At 39.1% G+C, this 24,884-nt stretch overlaps 1 non-coding gene across 1 annotated transcript; it reads right to left on the bottom strand.

Moving 5' to 3' along the window:
* Positions 1-6,509: 6,509 nt before the first annotated feature.
* On the bottom strand, positions 6,510-6,647 carry LOC123845020 (U4 spliceosomal RNA). The gene has a single exon (XR_008506174.1). It is a non-coding gene; the product is annotated as a U4 spliceosomal RNA (small nuclear RNA).
* Positions 6,648-24,884: the final 18,237 nt, after the last annotated feature.

Here is a 24,884-nt window from a genome sequence, read left to right on the forward strand (position 1 = left end):
CTGCGCCCCCTTTCTGAGGAATATCTAGCTTGCTTTCCTCAGTGTTTTCAACCGCAACCACGTATTAGGGTAAAAGGACTGGGGCCCCGACATTCTGGCTCCACATGCAGGGCAGCAGGCCAACCTCTGCAGCTTTTACCATCTCCTGGCCATTCTGATGAGCAGCGGGGGTTGAGAACCGCTGCACCACACCATAATGGCTTAGGGAACCGGCAAGTTCAGACCTCACACACGGGATCTGCTGAACAAAGGGGGTGACCCTGAATGGGCAAAGGCTGGGCGAGGCTCTGTGTTAGAGGGGTGCAAAAGGGACTCTGGGGATCATGCCTGAGTCCATGTGCTGGACACTTTATCAGAGGCTTCACTCTTTCTCAGACAATGTCCAGGTGTTTTTTTAGAGTGTTGGTGGTGGAAGGGTGAGGGGGTGGGGTGCAGGGGAATATCACACCCCAGCCCTGGCGCTCCTGGATAAAGGAGACATGTCCACATGGAGGATACTGGAGCTTGACTAGAGCCGCACAGTGGGGTCTTGCTCTGTCCTTCCCTATTTTAGGCTTCATTCTGCTTGACAATGTAGGATTTTATTTCTCTATGCCACGTGTGAAGAACATTCTAAATATAAAGAAGGAAGTAAAACAGGAATTGTTGCTTCTATTTCTATCTGCTTTCTTCGTCTTCTGTTACTATTCCTCCAAACCGCAAGCAAAGGATCTTCTTGTTCTTATTGTTCTTATAGCTGTCACAGGCTCTTCTTGCTTTTAACGTCTTATGCAGGCTCAGTTCAGTGTGAACCTTGGCCCTTCTGCTCTGATTTTTGTTATGTTTATTCTTGGTCAACCTTCCCCACTTCCATCATTTTTGCCTGCCCACTGAAAACGCAAATTCATTGGGGTGCCTGGGTGGCTCAGTTGGTTAAGCATCCGACTCTTGATTTCAGCTCAGGTCATGATCTATGGCTCGTGAGAGTGAGCCCTGTGTTGGGTTCCATGTTCAGTGTAGAGTCTACTTGACATTCTCTCTTTCCCTCTCCCTCTGCCCCTCCCTCTCTCTCTAAAAAAAAAAAAAGAAAGAAAGAAAGAAAGAAAAGAAAACATGAACTCATAGATGAGCTACTTCTGTAATCATGGTTTCTTTAGACGTCATCTTTCTTTTTGCCCTCTTAGGTTCATTTGCAGTTGTATTGTAAATATTTGGTTTCTACTTCCCCTTTTGGACCTTCTGGTCTTAGGAAGGGTGTCTTTGTCTTGAGTCTCTAGACTTCAGTTTCCCAAATCTCGGTCCCAGTGGAGAATAGGACCCGTGAATCATGGTCCACAGGTCGAATCTGGCCCAGATTAGACACAAGATTGGATTTGACCAATGCCAAATTTTGAGATTTGAATTTGAGCTCCCTATTTGCCCCCATGTCTCCCAATTATCTTATACATCTGACAGCTTCCTGAATTTTACCTGCCTGGCACCTGCAGACATTTGAGTTTTCGAGGCTTGCTTCAGGCCATGACTGGGGTTCTTTCTTCTGTAGGATTCGTCTGATTCCCTGCTCCTGCTACTGGCCAATTTCAGCAGCTGAAGCTCCCACCCAAAGTGCCTGCAGCCCTGGTGGGGAGAAGTTCAGGCAACAGCACCACAGGGTGCAAGCCCCCAACCCCAGCCAGGCCTGACGCCCCGCTGTCCTGGAAACAAAGTGCATCCAGGATCGCTCATGCATCAGCTCCCTCTCAGCCCCTTTCCAGGAAGGTACTTGCTCTCATGACATCCCACATCCAGCCAGTTTACCCTGACAGTACCCGTTCCCTTGCCCAACTTTGCCTCATGGTTGCATCTCTGTCCTAGGACCTGTCTAAGTGTTCCTGCTCATCTGGGACAGTGGCCCCATCCTTAACTCTCCAGTCCTCAGGATCTAGATGGAGCCTGGCTCTTGGATGGGCCCCATTAACATCATCTCATGAAATGCTCCCCGAGGCCCTGACTGCTCTGGTTCTTCCTCCTACAGCCTCTTCCTGGGACCCCTGGATAATCCCACCTTCCTCCAATTGTCAGCTCAGCCTCTCACCCCCATCCCTTTTCCTGGAATGGGTTGCAAACCACATCCTATTCTTGTCTATTGCAAAATCTAAAATGACTAACTGCTTTTCTCCAAACTTCCCAAAATGTCTCCCTCATCCAATAATGATTTCTTGATGGTCATCATGAAGTTCTGAGCAATCATTGACCTCACCACGTCGGTCCGCTTCCACAGCTACACTCGTGTGCAAAAAAAGCTGCTCTTTTCCAAAAACAAGCTCCTCTAATGTTTTCAGATTGCATCAATGAATGGTTGCATGGTTTTGGGCACAATTTTGCTATGTCTGGAACTCTAATTCTTTGAAAATTGGCTCTAATGGTTATGCCAGACTTATTTTCCAGAACACTCAATTAACTAAACCATTTCTATCAACCATTACTTGAACATCGCTTGTTGGCAAATTCCTCTGTTATTATATTCAGCAAATAGTTTACAAATTAGAGTATCCCCAAAGAAAGGCTCTGGCACCTCTTCCTACATGGAAGGGAGAGCTAACATCTGGAGCAGGATCAGGCACAGACAGAGCTTCGTCAACCTTGGATGGTGAGACCAGTAGGCCAAGAGGGAACGTCCTAGAGCACTGGGCTCTGCACACCGTAGCTGCGGAGAGCCGCTCAGCCATGAAAGCGCCTTCCCAGAGCCATGACTTCAAGTTCACATCTCAGAGAGGACTAGCACTCCATGCCAAATGCAGTAAAACTGACAACGTCAAAAACTTACATCCCTTCAGATAACCCAGCCCTAAGGAGAGCCTGTCGTCCAGGCTGCTGGTTGCTGCGGGAAATCTTATTCACGAGGGAGGACGACAGCGGGAGGAGGGGATCCTTCCCACCTTAAGATTCCAAACTGGAGGGGCGCCTGGGTGGCTCAGTCGTTAAGCGTCTGCCTTCGGCTCAGGTCATGATCCCAGGGTCCTGGGATCGAGCCCTGCATCGGGCTCCCTGCTCGGCGGGAAGCCTGCTTCTCCCTCTCCCACTCCCCCTGCTTGTGTTCCCTCTCTCGCTGTGTCTCTCTCTGTCAAATAAATAAATAAAATCTTAAAAAAAAAAAAAGATTCCAAACTGGACCAACTTGACCTTTCTTGCTTCCGTTCCTCCTTTGTATGATGAGGAGCATTGCAGCTGCCTCTAGTGGTTGGGAAGATAAAAAGGATGAATACTTACGCACAGAGGTGAAGGCTCAATCGACGTTTACTAGGAGGGACCGCCATAGTGAGTACAGTTCTCGCGCATGAGAGAGTCAGTCATTCTACCTGCCCCGGGACTGCTAGCCAATCAAGTCTGATGTGTGAAATTCACTGACACCCCAAGCTACTCAAGGAGCATTACCTTTTAGTCTCAAGGGTGGATGTTTAGATGGAAAAAACTAGGAAGCCATTTCCCTTACACAATAATATTGTGATCACTTCCAAAGAAGAGAGAGAAACCTAAGATTCCTATTCGGCTGGCCCCAGAGTTTGTCATCATGTTACCTCATTTGAGAGCATGCATACCCACATGTAACAGAAGAGACATCCACGCCCAGAGCAAGCACACCTTTTCTTTTTCAATTAGCGGATTTTCTGGAGATGGGTATTGAAACAATAGAGTATTAGTTTGCATTTTTCTAAGAGTATTTGTTTTCTTTGAACACCACCCATTGAGCCTCGCAGAGCATAGGAGTTCATTGTGACACAGCTCATTTTTCTCTTGGGTGAGCTAGAGTGCAGAACCAACCAGTCCCTTGAAATGAGGACACCACCCAAAGAAAAAGCCTGTAACAGCACCCAAGGAGAAAGAGCACTAGTTCTGCATTTCTCCATCAAAGCCGAAAGAGCCTCTGGTTCATCTGCTTGGCGTACATCAGGAAGACAGGGGCGAGAATCTCAGACTCCATTTGATAGAGACAAAAACAGAAATAGCTTTCTTTGAAAGGTCCCACAGATTGTTGAGTGGTGGGGACAAGAATGAGCCCACCAGCAAGTCAGCTCCACAAAAGGAAGGTCTTGAGGTGTGGTGTTCATAGTAACATCTCTGCTACCTGAAACCACAGTTACCACGAAATGAAAGAATGTCCACTATTTGCTGAAGTGAATTTTTCACTCGGCGGAGGTGGGGGGACTTGTTTTGTTTATTGAAGATTATTCTTAAAATAAATGAAAAGACAAACTATATCTAAGAGATTATATTTGCCACACATAACAAAGTTTTCTTATAAAGAGTGTATTAAAAATCTTCTACAAAGCACCACAAGAATAATAATGAAAATTCAAGCAAATCAATAGAAAACTGAGCAAAACATATGAACAGGCATTTCACAAAGAAATATATATGGCCAATCAGGACATGAAGTAATGCTCAATTTTCAAGAATCAGAGAAATGGAAAACAAAAACAGGAATCTGAGAAATGCAAATCAAGACCACAAAGGAGATACTGTTTTTTAAGTGGAAACAAGAATTAAGATTATGTCTAATAATACCAAATATTGAAGAGTATGCAGATAAGGGGATATCTTATACACTGAAGACTAGAACAGAAATCAGTGCAACCATGTTGAAACCCACTTTGGCATTATTTTGGAAAATTGAGTATTTATACATTATATAATTCAACAATTCCACTCCTAGGTAAGAACTCCCCAAAACCCTGGCACATAAGTGTCTAGAAACATATACAAGAAGGTACTGAGCAGCACTGCTCGAAGAGGCAAAAAATAATTAGAAAAAACACTAATACCCATTGATAAGAGAATAGGTAAATAAAAGTGGTGTTTTCTAGCAATAGGATATTACACAACAGTGACAATAAATGATATACACAACATGATTAATGTTCATAACAATGTTGAGTAAAGAACAAGTCTCAGAAAGCTGCATATCCTTTTTTATGAAGTTCACAACAAATGAAACTAAACAATATATTGTTTAAGCATATGAAAGTATTTGATAAAACTATAAACTAAAAAAATCAAGGTAAGGATAAACACAAAATTCAGAATTGTAATGATTTCAGGGGGGTGGGGAAGCAAGGGTTGGCAGTGAATTCACACGAATAGAAAGAAAAGATATTTTAAAAGAATATTATTGACATTAATTATGTCTTGTTCATTTCCCTCTTAAAGAGATTACAAAATATTTTTTTTCACTTTTCCTAATTGATTTCCTTCCAGACTTATAATCATAAAATAACTGTTTAGAAATGGATTCCTTCTAAAAGAGAAAATTCTAATTCTGGAAAATAACTATCTAGGATGTATTGTTTTGTCTTGCTTGACTTATGAATGTTGTTATTGATCTCTAAATGGAATTTCCAAACCAGTGACTTTTATAAAAATATGATACAGTGTGGAAACAAGTGGGAAGTAAAGAGCAGGAGGGAAGGAAAGGAAAGACAATTCACAGAACAAACTTGGACAATAACTTTTATGGTCTTCAGCCAGCCCTATAAATCAGCAAATCATTTTCCCACAGGCCAGACTGTCACAGTAGAATTTGGATTCATTCTGCTCATTTTGGAGATGGTTACAAGTGCTCGGACTGGTGCCACGTTATGCATTTGGAAGAACGATTGCATTAAAAAACCCATTCCAAGCTTCCCACTGTTCCGACAATGGAAAGAGTGAAGAATGTTTGGACTGATTTAAAATGTGAAGATGTAATTCCAATATCAGGGAGGCTTTCTACCACTCAGACATTTCCCCAGATAAGTCTCGGTCACATGCCTAATTAAGTTCTGATGTCAGGTAAGAAAGAATCATTTCTTCCAACAGTAATTTGTAAGACAGTTCACAGAATGGGGCCATGATTACATTAGAGCACTGTTGAAACTTCAGGCTTGGCACTTGCCAGGAAATAGCCAACCTCTGTAGAGTAGGTTTGGGGGCTTCCGCTCCCAGAGGTCTGGCTGATAAGTACTCTGAATGACTCTCCTGATTAAAACTAAGATGCTGGATTAAACGGTGAAAACTCCCCACTCCGTTAATTTAAACACATTATTGAGCAGGTACTAATTTTTTTTTAAAGATTTTATTTATTTATTTGAGAGAGAAAATGAGACAGAGAGAGAGAGCATGAGAGGGGGGAGGATCAGAGGGAGAAGCAGACTCCCTGCCGAGCAGGGAGTCCGATGCGGGACTCGATCCTGGGACTCCAGGATCATGACCTGAGCCGAAGGCAGTCGCTTAACCAACTGAGCCGCCCAGGCGCCCCAAGCAGGTACTAATTTTTTAAAACAATTTTAATTTCAGTTAGTTAACATACAGTGCCGTGCTAGCTTCAGGTGTACGATATAATGATAGTGATTCAACACTGTCATACAGCACCCAGTGCTCATCACAAGTGCCCTCCTTAATCCCCATCACCTGTTTCACCCATCCTCCCACCCACCTCCCCTCTGGTGACCATCAGTTTGTTCTCTAGAGTTAAGAGTCTGTTTTTTGGTTTGTCTCTTTTTTTCCCTTTGTTCATTTGTTTTGTTTCTTAAATTTCACATATAAGTGAAATCACATGGTATTTGTCTTTCTCTGACTGGCTTATTTTCAATTAGCAATAATCATGCCTCGGATAAACCTCATTGGCTACGATACTGCCACTGTGCAAAGCTCTGACTGGCTTATTTTGCTTAGCATTATACTTTCTAGCTCCATCCATGTTGTTGCAAATGGCAAAATTTCACTCCTTTTATGGCTGAATAATATCCCACTTATATAAATATGTGTATTTTTATATATGTGTGTATATATATTTTATATATATGTGTATATATTTATAGATATTTTATATATTTTTTTATATATTTATATACACACACACACACAAATATATATACACACATACCTCATCTTCTTTATCCATTTATTTATCGATGGACACTTGGGCTGCTTCCATAGTTTGGCTATTGCCAATAATGCTGCAATAAACATAAGGGGGCATGTATCCCTTTATGTTAGTGTTTTGTATTCTTTGGGTAAATATCCAGCAGTGCAATTACTGGATTGTAGGGTAGCTCTATTTTTAACTTTTTGAGGAACCTCCATACTGTCTTCCAAAGTAGCTGCACCAGTTTGCACTAAAGTAAAGGATGTGCAGAGCCCCAAAGGAAGTGAAGCCAGGCATTCTGGGATGGAGGCTAATGCCCATACCTTTGCCCTGAGGTACGTGTGGCCAAACCCTGGAGATGCTGAGGTTCTGCTTTGATGACTGCATAGGTTCAGAAGAGAAGATAAAGCTAAGGATGCCCAAGGGGAAACCTAATAGGAGGGCCTTAGTGACCTGGAATCCTCTAGGCTGCAGTCCTAAGTGAGTGTGAATGAGAGGGAAACCCTGGTATTCAGAAGGGGACAGAAAGGAAACTTGTCTCCACTTGAAACTGGATGTGGGGAAAAATAAAACCCCCTCCTCCTCCTGAGAATTTGTAACCACTTGGACTTAAATGTAAAAATAATTCCAAAGTTATTAAGTTTAAATTTCTCCTCTTTAAAGATTAAAAATATTAAATATAGCAGAGCTTTGCCATTAAAAGTGGATTGTGCTGGCCTAAGTAGATAAAGGAAAAACATCAGAGTTTAAAAGGCAACTCTATAGCTGTTAGTTGCTCATCAAAACTCAAAATGTAATAAGAGACACAGCACAGGGAATATAGTCAATGGTATTGTAACAGCGTCGTATGGTGACGAGCAGCTATGCTCGTGGTGAGCATGGCGTAACATAGAGACTTGGGGAATCACTATGCTGTCCACCTGAAGCTAACGTAACATTGTGTGTCAACTATACTTTAATTTAAAAAAAAAAAAACCAAAAAACTCAAAATAGGGCTTACTAGTACCTGAGTTCAAAGATTATCCTGAATGTTGTGTGCAAACAAGAAGTCCAAGTCTCCTATTTCTTTCTAAATCTGCCTATTAGTAGAGGAAAAGGTAGAGGGAGAGGAGAGAGGTGGGAAGGAAGGGAGGAAGAGAGGGAGGGAAGGAGGAAGAGGGAGGGAGAGAGATCTACAGGTCATTGTTCCTCAAGTCTTCATGACCTTTAACCTCATTTTGTGTGTGGTTCCAAATGGTTTCTAGAACAGAGGGAGGCAGAGACTGCTAAAAAATACAGGGCAACTGGCCCTTCTCATTACGTGGCAGTAAGTTGAGAAAAAAAAGGGAGAAGGGGTTAGGTAATCAGGTTTTGAGCAGCGTGAAGATGAAAACAGTAGGCAGGGATGGGGTGAGGGAGGAGGATGGGGTCAGGGGAGGGGTCAGGGTCAGGGTCAGGGTCAGGGGAGGGGGAGTCCAGTCTCTTCTGTTTCCTTGGTGCCTGGAAAGCCTTCCCCACAGGGAGCCAGCCCTAGAGACACCCCGCTGGTTTGAGCCCTGGTTCTGCCTTCTATTAGCTAGGGGAGGCCCACCTTACCTCTCTGTGTCTGTTTCCCCATATGTAAATTTCTCATATGTAAATTTGGGATAAGATAGCCACCATACCATCTAGATTTTTGCGGATTGAGAGGGTAATTGCAGGTAAAACAGTTACACTGCCTGGCACATTGTAAGTAGCAATTTTAACTCTTTATACCCATGTTGGGAAATGAATGGGATTGGTGCTCTAATAAGAGACCCCAGAGAGCTCCCTGAGCCCTCTACCATCTGAGGACGGAGTGAGAAGCTGGCAGACTGTAATAGGGAAGAGGGCCCCACCAGCACCCAACCATGTGGGCACCCTGATCTTGGACTTCCAGCCTCCAGGATGGAGGAATACATTTCTGTTGTGTACAAGCCACCCAGTTCGTGCTATTTTGTATTGGCAGCTCAAACAGACTAAGACATCCTTTCAAACCAACTTCATCTTTCTTGCATGCACTTTTCATAGCTTTTGTGCTGGGCTAATCCACGACCTGTTTGCAGGGGTAACGTTTCATGCTGTCCTCCCACCCTCCTTCAGCCCTTCTCTGCCTGAGTACCACATCCCTAACTAGTGTGTATATATAATGATTATCCCTTCACATTCCCTCCCCAGGTACCCATCAGTTCTCAGAATTATCAGGTAAGCAATATGTAATAAGGTGAGAAGTAAGGAAAGCAGATATGAGCCAAACATTTCCCAGTTGCAACACAATCCACATCATTAAGCAGTCATGATAAAGTGAAAGTCTCCAGGAACCGGTACAAGTCTAGAAGAGAGAGATTCTACGACTTATACTGTATATACTAGTAATCTAAAGGTCAGAGTTTAAATAATCATCTAAATTTAGAAAAGACCCCCATGGATTGCACGTGTAGGGCAAGTTCCTGGCAAGCATGCAATTTTAATGGCTGCTTGAGAAACTCTTGAAAACAATATTAACTGCACTCTACGGAGAATAACACCAGAAGTAAAAGTAGCCTGGAAGAAGTCAATGAGATATTCATGCTATTAAAGACCAGCCCATCTCCTTGCTTTTATTTAGGAGGCTAAAATTGGAGATTTTTAACATTAATAAAAGAAGAATAGTAACCATAGAAACACAGCATTGATCAATTTCCATGGTAAAGAAAGCAACTCCTTCTGTGGAATGCTTCGAGGCGCTCTGGCAAGCACTTTTGCCTGGAGATCTCTCTCCTACAGGTCTGAACTATTTAAAGCAATGGGAATTCTCTCAAAATAATAGGCAACCCATTTGATAATAATGGCAATTTTTATTAAAAGAGAAAATACACTTACTATAAAGAAATACGGAAATGCAATGGCAACAAGCCAAACCATCCATAGTAAGAAGGGAGAACAGCAAAGGACAAAATCAATGTTCAGATTGCAAAGGGAAGGAAAACTGACATGTTTTAAAAGCCTACTCTTTGCCAAGCACTTGTTATTCATTTAATCCTCACGACTGTCCTTAAGTCTATATACGTACATATAAACACACACACACATATAGTATCTTCTCCTAATTGCTGGAGTAATATGTGCTCGTGATAGAAAAGTCGGAAAATACTGAAGAAGTACCAGCAGGAAAATAAACATCACCCGTCATACCATGCAAAGAGTTTAGTGTGTTTTGCTCTTTCTCTTTGTGTATTGTTGTACAAAATTAAGATTATAACAGATTCCTGTTATCATACACATTTTCCTCCATCATTAAACAGTCTTAGGAGGTAAGCTCAATAAAGGTACGGAGTTTTGTTTGCTTGCAATCACTGTTTTGTCACCAGTGTCTGGCACACAGTAAACAATCGATGCTTGTCCCGTGTATAAATGTGATGGCTGCATCATGTTAACCATCCCTCTCTCATTTTCAATATTTTGAATTTTTTTGTATTCTAACCATATAAATCTCAGGGCGCCTGGGCCGCACAGTCGGTTAGGTGTCCGACTCTTGGTTTCACTTAGGTTGTGATCTCCGGGTCGTGGGATCGAGCCCCAGGTCCAGCTCTGCACTGAGCACGGAGTCTTCTTGAGATTCTCTCCCTCCTTCTCTCTCTGCCTCTCCCCCGCCTCAAATAAATAAATAAATCTCTAAAAAAATAAATATATAAATCTCTTGTTAGAATTCCTGATTTTTTTCCTTAAGACCAATGGGCATGAAATTGCTGTGTCAAAAGTTACAAACCTTTCTGAGTTTATTATCCATGTTGACAAATTTATTTCTAGAATGTTTTGAGAAGTACCTGAAAGTTCCTATTTCATTTAATCCTTATGGACACTAAAAACATTCTTCTAAATTTGACAGACAAAATAATTTCTTAATGTATATTTTTATTATTGATGAACATGAACATGTTATCAATATAGTAGACTGTTTTCTTTATTATTGAAAATACTTCTCCATTAGTTATTTTTCCTTAATACAAGATAGGTTGATATCTTTCAATACCAAGACTTTAAACTTTGATGTTAAATATGCCAATTATTATCTTTAAGCTTTTGTTTTTGTTTTCCATTGCTTCCATACCTGAAAACTCCTCCAAGAAGAAATAAGAAAGCATTCACTTTTGTTTTCTTCTAGTTTTTCATGATTTCATTGTAACCTTTATTTCATTCGCACACCTGGGATTCATTTGGGACTATGGTATGAGACAAGTATATCTCAGCAGATAAAAATCGTTTTCCAGTATCATTTATTTAAAACTTCCTTCTATTCCGCTTTGAGTTGTGCTCTTCATTTTCTTCAGATGCCACCTTTTTACATCAGCTAGACTTATTTTAATTTCTCTATGTATACTCACGCCCTGTCCGATTGTGTTCTTTTAAAATTAAAAACATTTTATTGTAATATAGGCACATATTTTTAAAACTCAGATCATAGAGAAATTTGTTAATAATAAAAATGAAATCTTTCTGTTCCTTTCTATTCCTGTGATAGCCCTATTTGTCAGAGACAAACACTTTTAACCATTTCTGTTTTCATTTTTTCTGGTATTAACTCTATGTTGCTAAAAAAGTATAGCCTTGGTCATTATCTTTGAATTTGTGCTAGAAATGATGAGGATTTAGTACATTTATACTATTTTAACTCCTTTCTCTCTTCTCTCAGATTTCATAGTTTTGTCGCTGTTTCCACCTCATCCCCACTTTTTTGGTTAGCTTTGTGAATTAAAACACTACATCTAAATCTCTCTTTCCTGTTTTATCAACTGTGTATTCTGCTTCCTTACCTTGCAATAGAAGATTAATGCTTCTACCTTTTCTTACAGTTTTTAATGTCTACCATTGACAGATCTTATTTTACATTGTCAATGCCAATGTTATGCGCTGTTTGATAGTTAAATATTTCAAGGGTTGCCTATACACTGATTCTAATATTGGAAATCAGCAGTGTTTATGTATCATGGTTATATAATCATTCTTCGCTCCAGGGCCAGATTCCTTCTCCCCTTTGCCAAGATCACAGTGCCATTGCCTTAAGAGAGAATATGCATGCACCATATAGGGTCAAATGGATTTTTTCTTCACTCTATCAATTGCTCAAAAAAATAATGTATGTTTGGTAGAATTCATGTGTGATACTATTGGACACAGAGTTTTGTTTGTGGGAAAGTTTTTAATTACAGATGTAATATATTTAGTAATTGCAGGACTACCCTGGTTTTCTACTGCTTCTGTGAATTTTAAAAAGTTGTGTTTTTACAGAAATTTTATCTCAATTTTCATTTTTTGGTATAAGTTTTTTCCACAATGTCCCGAAATGCTCATCTTAATTTCTGAAATATCCTCAGCGATGTCTCCTTTCTTCATTATAATAATGGCTAGTGTCTATTTTCCTAATCCATCTTACTAGGTGTTTATCAGTTTAATTAAGCTTTGAAGAAGTGAAATTGCTGGACCCCCAGGTATAAATCCATTCTACTTTTAATGATATGCCAAACAGTTTTTGAAGTGGTTTCTACCAATTGATGCACCCACCAACAGTACATGAGATTTCCAGTTGATCTACCTCTTGCCAAAACCTGGTATTGTCAGTCCTTTTTATTTTAGCCATGCAGGTAGATGTGTAGTGGTATCTTTTGGTTTGAATTTGCCTTTATCTGATAGCTAATAATTTTGAACCCTTTTCATATGTTTATTTGCCATTTAGGTTATCTTCTTTCGGGAAGTACCTGTCTATATATTTTACCCATTTTTCTATTGGTTATCTCTCTAAGAGTTCTTTACATATTTTCAAGTGTTTTTACACATTTATATTTGTGTCCTTTTTAGGTTATATGTATTGCAAAAATCTTCTCCTAACCTTCGGCTTGCCTTTTCACTCTCTCAATGCTGATATTAGATCAACAGTTTCTTAATTTTATGTAGTTCTATTTATCAATTGTGATATATTACTTATTATGTCCCACTTATTTATTATATCTAGTGCTTTTTAAAAGTCTTTCCCTACCCCCAAACACATAAATATATTTCCCTGTGATTTATTTCAGAAGTTTATTGGTTTTGCCTCTTACATTTAGATATAAAATCTACCTAGAATTGATTTTTGAGTATGATTTCTTTTTTCAGTATGGATATTCAATGGGTTTAGCTGGCACCATTAATTGGAAAGACCATCTTTTTCACATTGCACTTCAGTATCACCTTTGTCATAAATCAAATGGCTATATATTTGGGTCTGTTTCTGTACTTTCCATTATGTTTCATTTCTGTTTGTCTCTCCTTGTGCAAATGCCACACTGACTTTTTCACTACGTTCTCATAACTCTGTTTGACATATCAAAGTATAAGTTCCTCAAATTAGCTTTTCCTCAAAATTATGTTGGCTATTTCTGGACTTTTGTAGTTCCATATAAGAATTTTAGGAATAAGGGTGGCTGGGTGGCTCAGTTGGTTAAGCATCTGCCTTCAGCTCAGGTCATGATCTCAGAGTCCTGGGATGGAGTCCCATGTCGGGCTCGCTGCAGGGAGTCTGCTTCTCCCTCTCCCTCTGCCCCTCTCCATCAACTTGTACTCAGTCTCTCTCAAATAAATAAATAAAATCTTTAAAAAGAAGAATTTTAGAATAAGCTTGTTGATTTCCACAAAAAAAAATATCTGCTGAAATTTTGACTGAGATCATATCTACTCTATAATTCAACTTGTGGAGACTTGGTGTCTTAACAATTTTAGTCTTCCAATCCATGACCATGGTATCATAGATTTAGGTATTCTCCATAGGTTTTGGTATTCTTAATTTACTTCCATGACGTTTTTAACATTTTTGCACATTTTTCATTAGATATTTGATAATTTTGATGTTATCCTAAATGGTATATTTAATTTTTTTCCATCTTTATTGTTTTGTTGCTAGTACACAGACATAAAAAACATTTTTGTATTGATATTTTATCTAGTGTTCTTATGAGGTTAACTTATAAATGGTAATAGTTTGTAGCTTATTTTGAATACTATATATACAATGACAGTTTTATTTCTTCCTTTTTAATCATTCTACTTTTTTCTTACCTTATTGTACTGGCTAGGACCTCTCTTACTATGTTAAATGAAAATGGTGATCTTAGGCATCTTTATCTCATTCCTGATCTAAAGAGGAAAACTTTTGATACACCAAACTTAAGTATAATGCTTGCTCTCAGGTTTTTTGTACACTTATTCATCCAATTAAGAAATGTCCTTCTATATCCACTTGCTAAATTCCTTCTTTTTAAATCATTGTTGGGGTTTGAATTTTATCAAATGCTTTTTCTGCATCTCTTGACATGATAATCAAATTTCTCCTTTATTTAGTTAACATGATGAGTAGCATTTTATTGATTTTTATAATGATAAATCACCTTGCATTCCTGGAATAAATCCAACCTTTTGTGTTTTTGTTTTTATAAATTGCTGAAATATATTTGTTATATCTATGTTCATGAGAAAAAACAGCCTACAACTCTCTTTCTGTGTTCTGTTCTTGCCATGCTTTGATATAAAGATTATGCTGGCCTTATAAAAATGAACTGGAAAGTACTCTCTTTTTCTATTCTTGGGAAGAGTTTTTCTAAGACTAGTGTTAATATCTGCCTTGAGGTTTGTAAATGTTCACAAATGAAGTCATTTGTATCTGGAGATTTGTAAGTGGAAAGGTATTTAATTATAGATTTAAGGTTTTTTTTAATATTATTTATTTATTTATTTGAGAGAGAGAGAGAGAGTGAGCTAGTGAGAGAGAGAGCACGAGCAGTGGGGGAGTAGGAGAAGCAGGCTCCACACTGAGCTGGGAGCCCGACATGGGGCTCAATCCCAGGGACCATGACTTGAGTGGAAGGCTGACAATCGACTGAGCCACCCAGGTGCCCCTACAGATTTAAGTTTTAAATAGACATTCAGATTTTTATTTTTCTTTTTGTATCAGTTGTGGTAAATTGTATTTTCTTAGGAATTTTTCCATTTCATCAAAATTTGTAAATTTCTTACTTAAATGTATTTTCAATATTTCTTATAATCTTTTAAATGTCTGTATGATTGGGGCGCCTGGGTGGCTCAGTTGGTTAAGCGACTGCCTTTGGCTCAGGTCATGATCCTGGAGTCCCGGGATCGAGTCCCGCATCGGGCTCCCTGCTCAGCGGGGAGTCTGCTTCTCCCTCTGACCCTCCTCCTTCTCGTGCTCTCTGTCTCTCACAAATAAATAAATAAAACCTTTAAAAAAAAATGTCTGTATGATCTGTAGTGACTTCCTTTTTTTTTTCTGTTCCTGATACAGATTATGTGGGCCCTTTTTCTTTTTCAAACTTAAAGAACTTAATCTTTCAGAGAACCAAATATCAGCATTATTGATTTTTCTCTATTGTACTTACATTTTCTATTTTATTAATATCTGCTCTTATTGTAATTATTTCTTTCCACCTACATTCTTGAGTTTAATTTGCTGGGAGTTTTTTCCTCTGGTTTTTTGAGCTGAATAGTGAGATCACTATTTTGAAAAACTTATTTTTTCATATATAGATTTGATGGTTGTACATTTTTGTCTAGGCATAGCATTAGTGGCATTCAACATATTTTGATATGCCATATTTTTATTTTCATTTAGTGAAAAATGTCATTTAGTTCCATTAGCATTTCTTTTTTGACCCAAGGTTTATTTATTTATTTATTTATTTTTAAGATTTTATTTATTTATTTGATAGAGAGAGAGACAGCGAGAGAGGGAACACAAGCAGGGGGAGTGGGAGAGGGAGAAGCAGGCCTCCCGCTGAGCAGGGAGCCTGATGCGGGGCTCGATTCCAGGACCCCGGGATCATGACCCGAGCCAAAGGCAGACACCCAACGACTGAGCCACCCAGGCGCCCCGACCCAAGGTTTATTTTAAAATGAATTGCTTAATATCCAAATATTTGAGGATTTTCTAATGATTATTTTTTGTTTTATTTTTAATTTGATTCTACTGCATACAATAACATAATTTCAATCCTTTGGAATTTGCTGAATATTATATGTCATCTATATATACTTTATTTTAAAAAAATACATGAAAACCTAACAATACAAATTAAAAAAAAAAAGAAATGTGGTGTGACTTGTTTTATCGCCAGCAAATAATTAATTTTGATAAAATTTGGCAAATACCTGAAAAAAGTATGTTCTATTATTATTAGGTACACTGCTAATTAGGTTAATTTTGTTCTTCATATTGCTTACATTTCCTAATCCTCTCTTCAGTTGTTTATACTTAATTATAAAATTATGAAATTTATTTAGACTAATTTACATTATTATATTTTTGTTTTTGAATTTCCATTTAATCTTTGTTTTAGATTTAGTATTCTTGTAAAACTTTCTAACTTTAATATTTTTAATATAGTAATCTCCATTATTTTTAAGTGCATATCTGATAACTACAATATCTGAACCACATATAGGTCTTATTTCTTAGTATGCCTAGTATTTTATTTAATGATAGACATTATGATTTAAAAATGTATGGCTTTGGATATTATTATTTTTTTCCAAAGAGGCTTTCCCCTATCCTCTGTGAGGGATCTAGAATGCAATCAGATGAGTTTGATCCAGTCTGGAATTAGTTGCCTTGAAATGGAGTTGCAATCTTTTTAAAGCTTGGTGCAGTATCCAGAGATCCCATGGAAAAACCCGGGTGTTTACTAGAGCTTCCTTTCCTTTTGGTATACTCCAAAATCCAACTTTTGCTTCCCAAGCACCATGAGATTGTCAAAAATTCCACTCTGTGTTTCAGTTGTTTCTGCTTAATTTCCCATACTTTGCCCTGCACAGCTTAATCATTCATTAAATGCTTTACAGAGACCAGTGATGCCAAATGTTGAGGAAATGTTGCGCTGTCTTCAGTATCTGTTTTCTCTGGGATATTAGTCCTTCAAGTCCTGGCTGCTTCAGTGGGAGCAGTGGCCAGCTACAGAAGCCAAAATTTACTTTATGGTTTGAAAAGAAAACCGAAAACTTTTAAGATAATTTTCCACTTATTAATGCTTTTTCTATTCCATCTTTACAAAGTTCAGCAAATTCAAGGTCCTTTTTACTTACTTTTTACTTTTATTTAACATTTCTGTAAGTTGGTTGATTTAGTGTTTCCTTTAGGAAGCTTAGTTAATAGAGACATATCTTAGCCACTATGAATCTCACTGGACTACCTAACTAGTTAACTACTTTAACTTGAATTTAAAATGATTTTACTACATTTATTTTATTTTTTAAAAGACTTTAGGGGCGTCTTAGGTGGTTCAGTAGGTTAAGCATCTGCCTTTGATTCAGGTCATGATCTCCCGGTCCTGAGATCAAACCCTGCATTGGGCTCCCTGCTCAGCAGAGAGCCTGCTTCTCCCTCTCCCTCTGCTTGTGTGCACGCTCTTCCCCTCTCTCTCAAATGAATAAATATTTAACCAACTGAGGTACCAATAGGTGCCCTTAAAATCTTTTAAATATTTATTCATTTGACAGAGAGAGAGAGAGAGAGAGCATGCACACATGAGTGCACGTGAGCGGGGAGAGGCAGATGGGTAGGGAGAGGGAGAAAGAATCTGAAGCAGACTCTGCACTGAGTGCAGAGCCCTGACTCAGGGCTCAATCCCATGACTGCTAGATCATGACTTGAGCTGAAACCAAGAGTTGGATGCTTAACTGATTGAGCCACCCAGGTGCCCCATTTCACATTTTATTTAATTTATTTATTTATTTATTTATTTACTTATTTATTTATTTTTATTATGTTAGTCACCATACAGTACATCATTAGTTTTTGATGTAGTGTTCCATGATTCATTGTTTGTGTATAATACCCAGTGCTCCATGCAGTACGGGCCCCCTTAATACCCACCACCAGGCTAACCCATCCCCCCAACCCCTTCCCCTCTAGAACCCTCAGTTTGTTTCTCAGAGCCCATAGTCTCTCATGGTTCGTCTCCCCCTCCGATTCCCCCCCTTCGTTTTTCCCTTCCTTTTCTTAATGTCCTCCATGCTATTCCTTATGTTCCACAAATAAGTGAAACCATATGATAATTGATTTTCTCTGCTTGACTTATTTCACTTAGCATTTTACTGCATTTTTAAAAATTGATTATTTATGGCCAATTCACTTTCTATTAATCCCCACTCTGTTAAATGGCTTTACAGGTGTTTGATGACAAAATTAGAAACAAAAGCCTTGGAGCAGTTTTAGATTCTCTCCAAGTCAATATTTTCATGAGTCTCATGTTATCTAAATCTATTTTGGATAAGAAGTGTGTGTGTTTTTTTTTTTTTAATTAAAATAACCACTGGGGGAAAAATAGGTAATTTTACAGCAATTCCATTTTGTGGATAAAAACTCAAATCATGATGAAGTCCCAAAAGTTCATTTTTGCTTTTGTTTCACTAGCTTTTGGAGATGTATCTTGAAAGAAGTTGCTATGGGCGATGTCAAAGAGGTTACTGCCTATGTTCTCCTCTAGGATTTTGATGGATTCCTGTCTCACATTGAGGTCTTTCATCCACTTTGAGTTTATCTTTGTGAATAGTGTTAGAGAATGGTCGAGTTTCATTCTTCTGCATGTGGCTGTCCAATTTTCCCAGCACCATTTATTGAAGAGACTTTTTTCCATTGCATGTTTTTTCCTGCTTTGTCAAAATTATTTGACCATAGAGTTGAGGGTCCATATCTGGGTTCTCTATTCTGTTCCATTGGTCTATATGTCTGTTTTTGTGCCAGTACCATGCTGTCTTGGTGATCACAGCTTTGTAATATAGCTTGAAATCAGGCAACATGATGCCCCCAGTTTTGTTTTTCTTTTTCAACATTTCCTTGGCAATTCGGGGTCTTTTCTGATTCCATACAAATTTTAGGATTGTTTTTTCCAGCACTTTGAAAAATGTCATTGGAATTTTGATCAGGATGGCATTGAAGGTATAGATTGCTCTGGGTAGCATAGACATTTTAACAATATTTATTCTTCTGATCCGTGAGCATGGAATATTTTTCCATCTTTTTGTGTCTTCTTCAATTTCTTTCATGAGTGTTTTGTAGTTCCTAGAGTATAGATCCTTTACCTCTTTGGTTAGGTTTATTTCGAGGTATCTTATGGTTTTTGGTGCTATTGTAAATGGAATCGTTTCTCTAATTTCTCTTTCTACAGTTGCATTGTTAGTGTATAAGAAAGCAATGCTTCTGCACATCAAAGGAAACAGTCAACAAAACAAAGAGGCAACCCACAGAATGGGAGAAGATATTTGCAAATGACACTACAGATAAAGGGCTGGTATCCAAGATCTATAAAGAACTTCTCAAACTCAACACCCAAAAAACAAATAATCAAGTCAAAAAGTGAGCAGAAGATATGAAAAGACACTTCTCTGAAGAAGACATACAAATGGCTAACAGACACATGAAAAAATGTTCATCATCATTAGCCATCAGGGAAATCCAAATCAAAACCACTTTGAGATACCACCTTACACCAGTTAGAATGGCAAAAATGGACAGGGAAAGAAACAACAAATGTTGGAGAGGTTGTGGAGAAAGGGGAACCCTCTTACACTGTTGGTGGGAATGCAAGTTGGTACAGCCACTTTGGAAAACAGTGTGGAGGTGCCTCAAAATTTTAAAAATAGAGCTACCCTATGACCCAGCAATTGCACTCCTGGATATTTACCCCAAAGACACAGATGTAGTGAAAAGAAGGGCCATATGCACCCCAATGTTCATAGCAGCAATGTCCGCAATAGCCAAATAGAGGAAAGAGCCGAGATGCCCTTCAACAGATGAATGGATAAAGAAGATGTGGTCCATATATACAATGGAATATTACTCAGCCATCAGAAAGGATGAATACCCAACTTTTACATCAGCATGGATGGGTCTGGAGGAGATTATGCTAAGTGAAATAAGTCAAGCAGAGAAAGTCATTTATCATATGGTTTCACTTATTTGTGGAACATAAGGAATAGCATGGAGGACATTAGGAGAAGGAAGGGAAAAATGGGAGAGGGGGAAATTGGAGGGAGAGATGAACCATGAGAGACTATGGACTCTGAGAAACAAACAGGGTTTTAGAGGGGAGGGGGGAGGGGGGATTGATTAGTCCAGTGATGGGTATTAAGGAGGGCACGTACTGCATGGAGCACTGGGTTTTATACAAAAACAATGGATCGTGGATCACCACATCAAAAACCAATGATGTATTGTATGGTGACTAACATAACATAATAAAAATAAAAAAAATAAATAAATAAAATAAAAACTCAAATCAAACCTTAGAAGTCAATCAGAGGCTTTGACTTTCCACCAGAAGAGTTGATATAATATTTGTTAAAAATTGGAATATATAAAAGATTCAGGACTTAAAAAAAATCAACACATTCTGAAATGTAGCCCAGCAGGGAGGAAACACACAAGAATCTGAGCTAAGATTTTTTTAAACCTTCAAGATATGAATTTTAAAGTTTATTATAGATTTACATTATAGATATATATATTTTTAAATGTAAAGATTTAATCAACACTCTTTTTGTTAAAAGGTTTTATTTATTTTAGAGAGAGAGTGGGGGGAGAGGAGCAGAGGGGGAGGGAGAGGAAGGGGAAAGAATCTCAAGCAGACTCCATGCTGAATGTGGAGCCTGACACACAGCTCGATCTCATGACCCTGAGATCATGACCTTAGCTGAAGCCAAGAGTCAGATGCTTAACTGACTGAGCTACCCAGGTGCCCCAACACTCCCTTTTAGTAAATTTACATATGTTATTTATCAACCGTTAAGTCATGGACTGTTTTGTTTTCCTGTGTCCTATCACATAAAATGTTTTTTGGAGAGAAATTTGATCAAAATCAAATGTGGCTGGATAACAAATGAATTCATTATACTGAAGGTGAACACACGCCTATATTTTAGAATAAATAACTTAAACCAAACATGACACTATGGAAATTAACATTTGTTTTTCCTCAATACTGGGACACAGAGTAGTATTCTCAGGTCTTATTTCCCAGTTACAATAACATGAATAGATATTAATGGAACCTATTATCTCAGCAATAACATATTATTACAACCAGTGATTATTTATTAGCAGTAAAATATTTCTCCAGGGTTTAATTTAGAATGCCTGAAATGAGATAACAAAATCTCAGTCTTGGAAGTGATCCTCTATATAGTTATTGTTTAGGGAAATTTTATTGCATCACAGCAGTTAAAGTTCCTTAACTGGCTAGTTTTTTGAAATGAAGGCATATGGTGAAGTACCAAGGTCTTGAAAGGCTGATGGGAATGAATGCATGCAGAATTAGAAGCCAGATTTTTACATGCAGATATAAATGTTGGACATGGATGAATTCATTTACCCAATTCTAGTCTTTCATGATCAGGGCACAGTTGAGCTTCAGGTCTGGACAGATGGAACTATGGGTGGGGTTATGGTGCAAAACTGTCAGCACTGAGCAAGCTAATTCTACTTTAGACTTGCCAAGCAACAGAGGAGTCTTCTTCCTGCAAGTTCTTGTGATAGCAAGGCAAGCTTCTAGTCCTAAAAATGCAGTCAGGGAGGAACTCAGGTGTGCAGGAGTTAAGATAAGGATGAAGATCTGGAATTTCTGAGTCACAGGTGTGAACTGACCAAAAAGCATAAAGTAAGAATCCATTTACCAGATTCAAGCATGCAAGTTCACAGTAGGTACTAGAGCAAGGCTGACTTAATACTGAGCCCCCAAACTGACACCTAAAGGTTTCCTATATTCTTCCTGACTAGGAATGGAATTGGTCTTAGAGCCTGGGGCAAAGTCGAGTCTCCAAATAGTCCACTCAGTGGTCCCAGCCATGCGAAAGGAGAGCTTTAAAACAGGGAATTTGCTCCATCATTGGGTCATTCTTTAGAGACTTATCTGTGGACTTTTTTATCCCTTTCCAGGATTCTTAATTTTGGAGATCAATCAAGATCTAAAGGCAATTTTTGCCTTGATTACCAGGTATTATTCTTGTGACCCCTAACAAGGTGCAACAGGGCGCCAGGCATCTTCTTCCTGGCATGGCTGCAGTTGTGCCAAGGTTTTACAGATGGCCCAGAGCCCTAGGTTTTTCCCTCCTAGCTTCCTTTGAATCTGCTGACTGAGGACTGAGTAATGGCTGGAAGTGTCTATGACTGAACTAAAATCTTCATGCTTCCAAAACACTAAGATACATTTCCTTAATGGAACTGCTGGCTAGCAGAAAAAGAGTCTATAGAATTCTTACTTGTACTTCTATCCAAAGCTTTTTTTCTCTGATTCCAAACTCCAGGCTCTTAGTAGATTGCTTAATTATTTGGAAAGGCGCTGAGCCAGCAGGTGGCCTTGCACAGCCGGGGTCTAACCATGCGGCAGCTGAGTGCTGCCTGTGTCCTACGCAAGTCTACGTCTCAGTAGACTGGCCCCTTCAGGACCACCCAGGCATTCCCTCTTGTTCGGCCTCTTTAGTCCAGAATATTAGGATGGCGACTTGGAAAGAAAAGGCACAGGCAAGCTGTGAGAGCCTTGGGATCTGGTAAGTAGGCACATGCAACACAGAGAAGCATGTTCTTGTGCACAGGTGAGGATGAGCTGAGGAGGCTCAGCTGAAGGTGAAGAGAAATCCAGTGAAGGAGCTGATCTAATGTTCAGATTATGGACCCAAACAGTAGGCAGTCAAGAGGAGCACAGTATAGGGGGTAAAGGATGGTCTTCAGGTTTTCACAAATCGTAAGTGGAATTTAAATGCTTCCATTGACTAGCCATTAATTCATCCATCCAGCACTTACTACAACCTACTATGGGCTCTATAGCTGCACTAGATGTGTGCCAAGCCCAGATTCTGTCAGTGGAGCCAGGGTTTCTAGTACAAGTCAGAATAGGAGGCAATAAGGAAACTATTTGTTAAGTATAACATTAGGCACTTTCATACCGAGGATTTAATTTAATCCTTAAAACATTCCTGTAGATATTATTATCTCCAATTCTGAAGAATGGCAAAGGAAGCACATTTCATGAAAGTAGGATCAAGTAGACTAAAACTAGAGTGAAGATGATCATCTGTGGGACCTGCTGCTTCCTTACCTGTAAAACAGATCACATACCTGTCTTAGAGGATAGTTGTAAGGAGGAAATTGCATTCAATGGCAAATACTAAAGTCCCTCCCGTAGCCCAAGAGGCTGGCAGAGCGCAAGGACTGGAGCCTGGCCAGGATCACATACAACAATGCTGGCACTGGGAAAAGATGGCAGGGTCATCCTGGCTGCAGGTAACATGGCTCAGAAATCCAGAGCTCAGCCACCAATCCTGAGGGACCTGGAAAATCAAGGCAGAAGTGAATGGAAAGCAGATTAGTCATTAGCACAAAGCAGGAGCCATCCCTAGAACTGAGGTGTGATGTTAAGGAAGGACTAGTCAGATGACTGGACAAGAAGGGAGTCAACTATCAGAATTCATCGCTCCCATATTCCCATCTCTGGAGTTGTGGCTCCTGGTTCTTCCTTCCATGACTCAGCGACTACTCAGCTGTTTGATCTGCCTCTAGCCTTGTTTCTCAGACCCCAGGGACTGACTGTCTATGTTTGTCCTCCTGTCTTCTCCCTGCTGATGTCAGCTAGGTTCATAGTAAACTCACTCAATGCTGAGTCATCCCAACTCAAGGGGCCTGGGACTGCCTGATGAGTCACCAGACCTGTAGAAGGCTGAGCCTACCAGCGGCAAAAGTGGGTCCAGATGGGGAAAGAAGTAACTGGAGACACAGAGTACCAGGCACTTCCTGCAGGGATCTCTACCCTTTGCAGAACATGGTTGGTCTGTCTCAGCTTGGTCTCTGTTCTCAGTCTTTCTATGTCTGTCTCTCTCTCACACACACATGCACACAACACAATCTTAAGTCATGGATACGGTATGGCCATACTGCTGCATAGAAGAAACTCTTCTTGCCCTTGACTTCTGCAGATTATGATTTGTCTCCTTCTCATGAATATGTGAGGGAGACTCCAGCCTAGAGCTCAAAAATAGGACTTTCTCTAACTCCTGTTCACCAATTATATCATAATTAAATAACAGGGGAGAAAGTTTGCTTTGTTTATAAAGTATTTGTGTTTGTCTTAATTTATGAAATAGGACCTGGACTGCATTACAGAACTGTCACATTTCGCTAGGTTTAAATTCAAACGCAGAATCCATCCTGAAAAATTCTCTTTCTTGAACACCCACCAAGTTTGCACTAATCTGTTACTTGAACCCATGTCCACAGAACACCAGCAGAAAAGGTTTTTAAATATGGAATCAGAAAGGATGTGAAGGTGGAGAAGGGGATGTGTCAATGACAAACAGTATTTGAGTGAGTAGAACCAGGGATAGAAATTATTAAAAAGTTATGAAGAAATGCACAGGGTGATGTACAGAAATGTTATTATATGGAACACTTGAAACTAATGTAACCCTGTATGTTAACTAACTGGAATTAAAATGAAAACTTTAAAAAATAAAAAAAAAATACGTAAGTAAAAAGACATAAGTGTTTGTAAACATATGTGAAGAAGCATATGGGAATAGCCGTATGGTTAACTCATTGAAACTACACTGTGAATAAATCCTCTTTCCAGCAAGATCTTCTTTCATTAAAATGTGTTTGTAAACGTTAAGTGTAGAAGGATATTGGAATAGCCATATGCTTAACTCATTAAAACTATACTGTGTGTAAACTTAAGAAAATGTTATGAAGCATTCGTTTTTTCGTTTAGAACATCATTCGCCATATCTCTGAATTCAAGTTCTTCCGCTCCATCATAGCTCAGATAAAACCTTGCTTTGATCATCTCGGTCATGAATAATGTCTTCCTTCTCAGAACTCCCTCAGACCCCCTTACGTTTCTCTCTCATCAGGCTCATTGCTTTGTACTGGGGCAGATCCAGATTCCATAGACCCTGAAGTTTAAGCAATTTGGGGGGACCTCTTTAGGAAAAATAATTGAAAGTGATTAATACCAAA

This window comes from Mirounga angustirostris, unplaced genomic scaffold (genome assembly GCF_029215605.1).
Source record: "Mirounga angustirostris isolate CCGP_5_RB_7025 unplaced genomic scaffold, mMirAng1.0.hap1 SCAF_5, whole genome shotgun sequence".
In the NCBI taxonomy this organism is placed as follows: Eukaryota; Metazoa; Chordata; class Mammalia; order Carnivora; family Phocidae; genus Mirounga; species Mirounga angustirostris.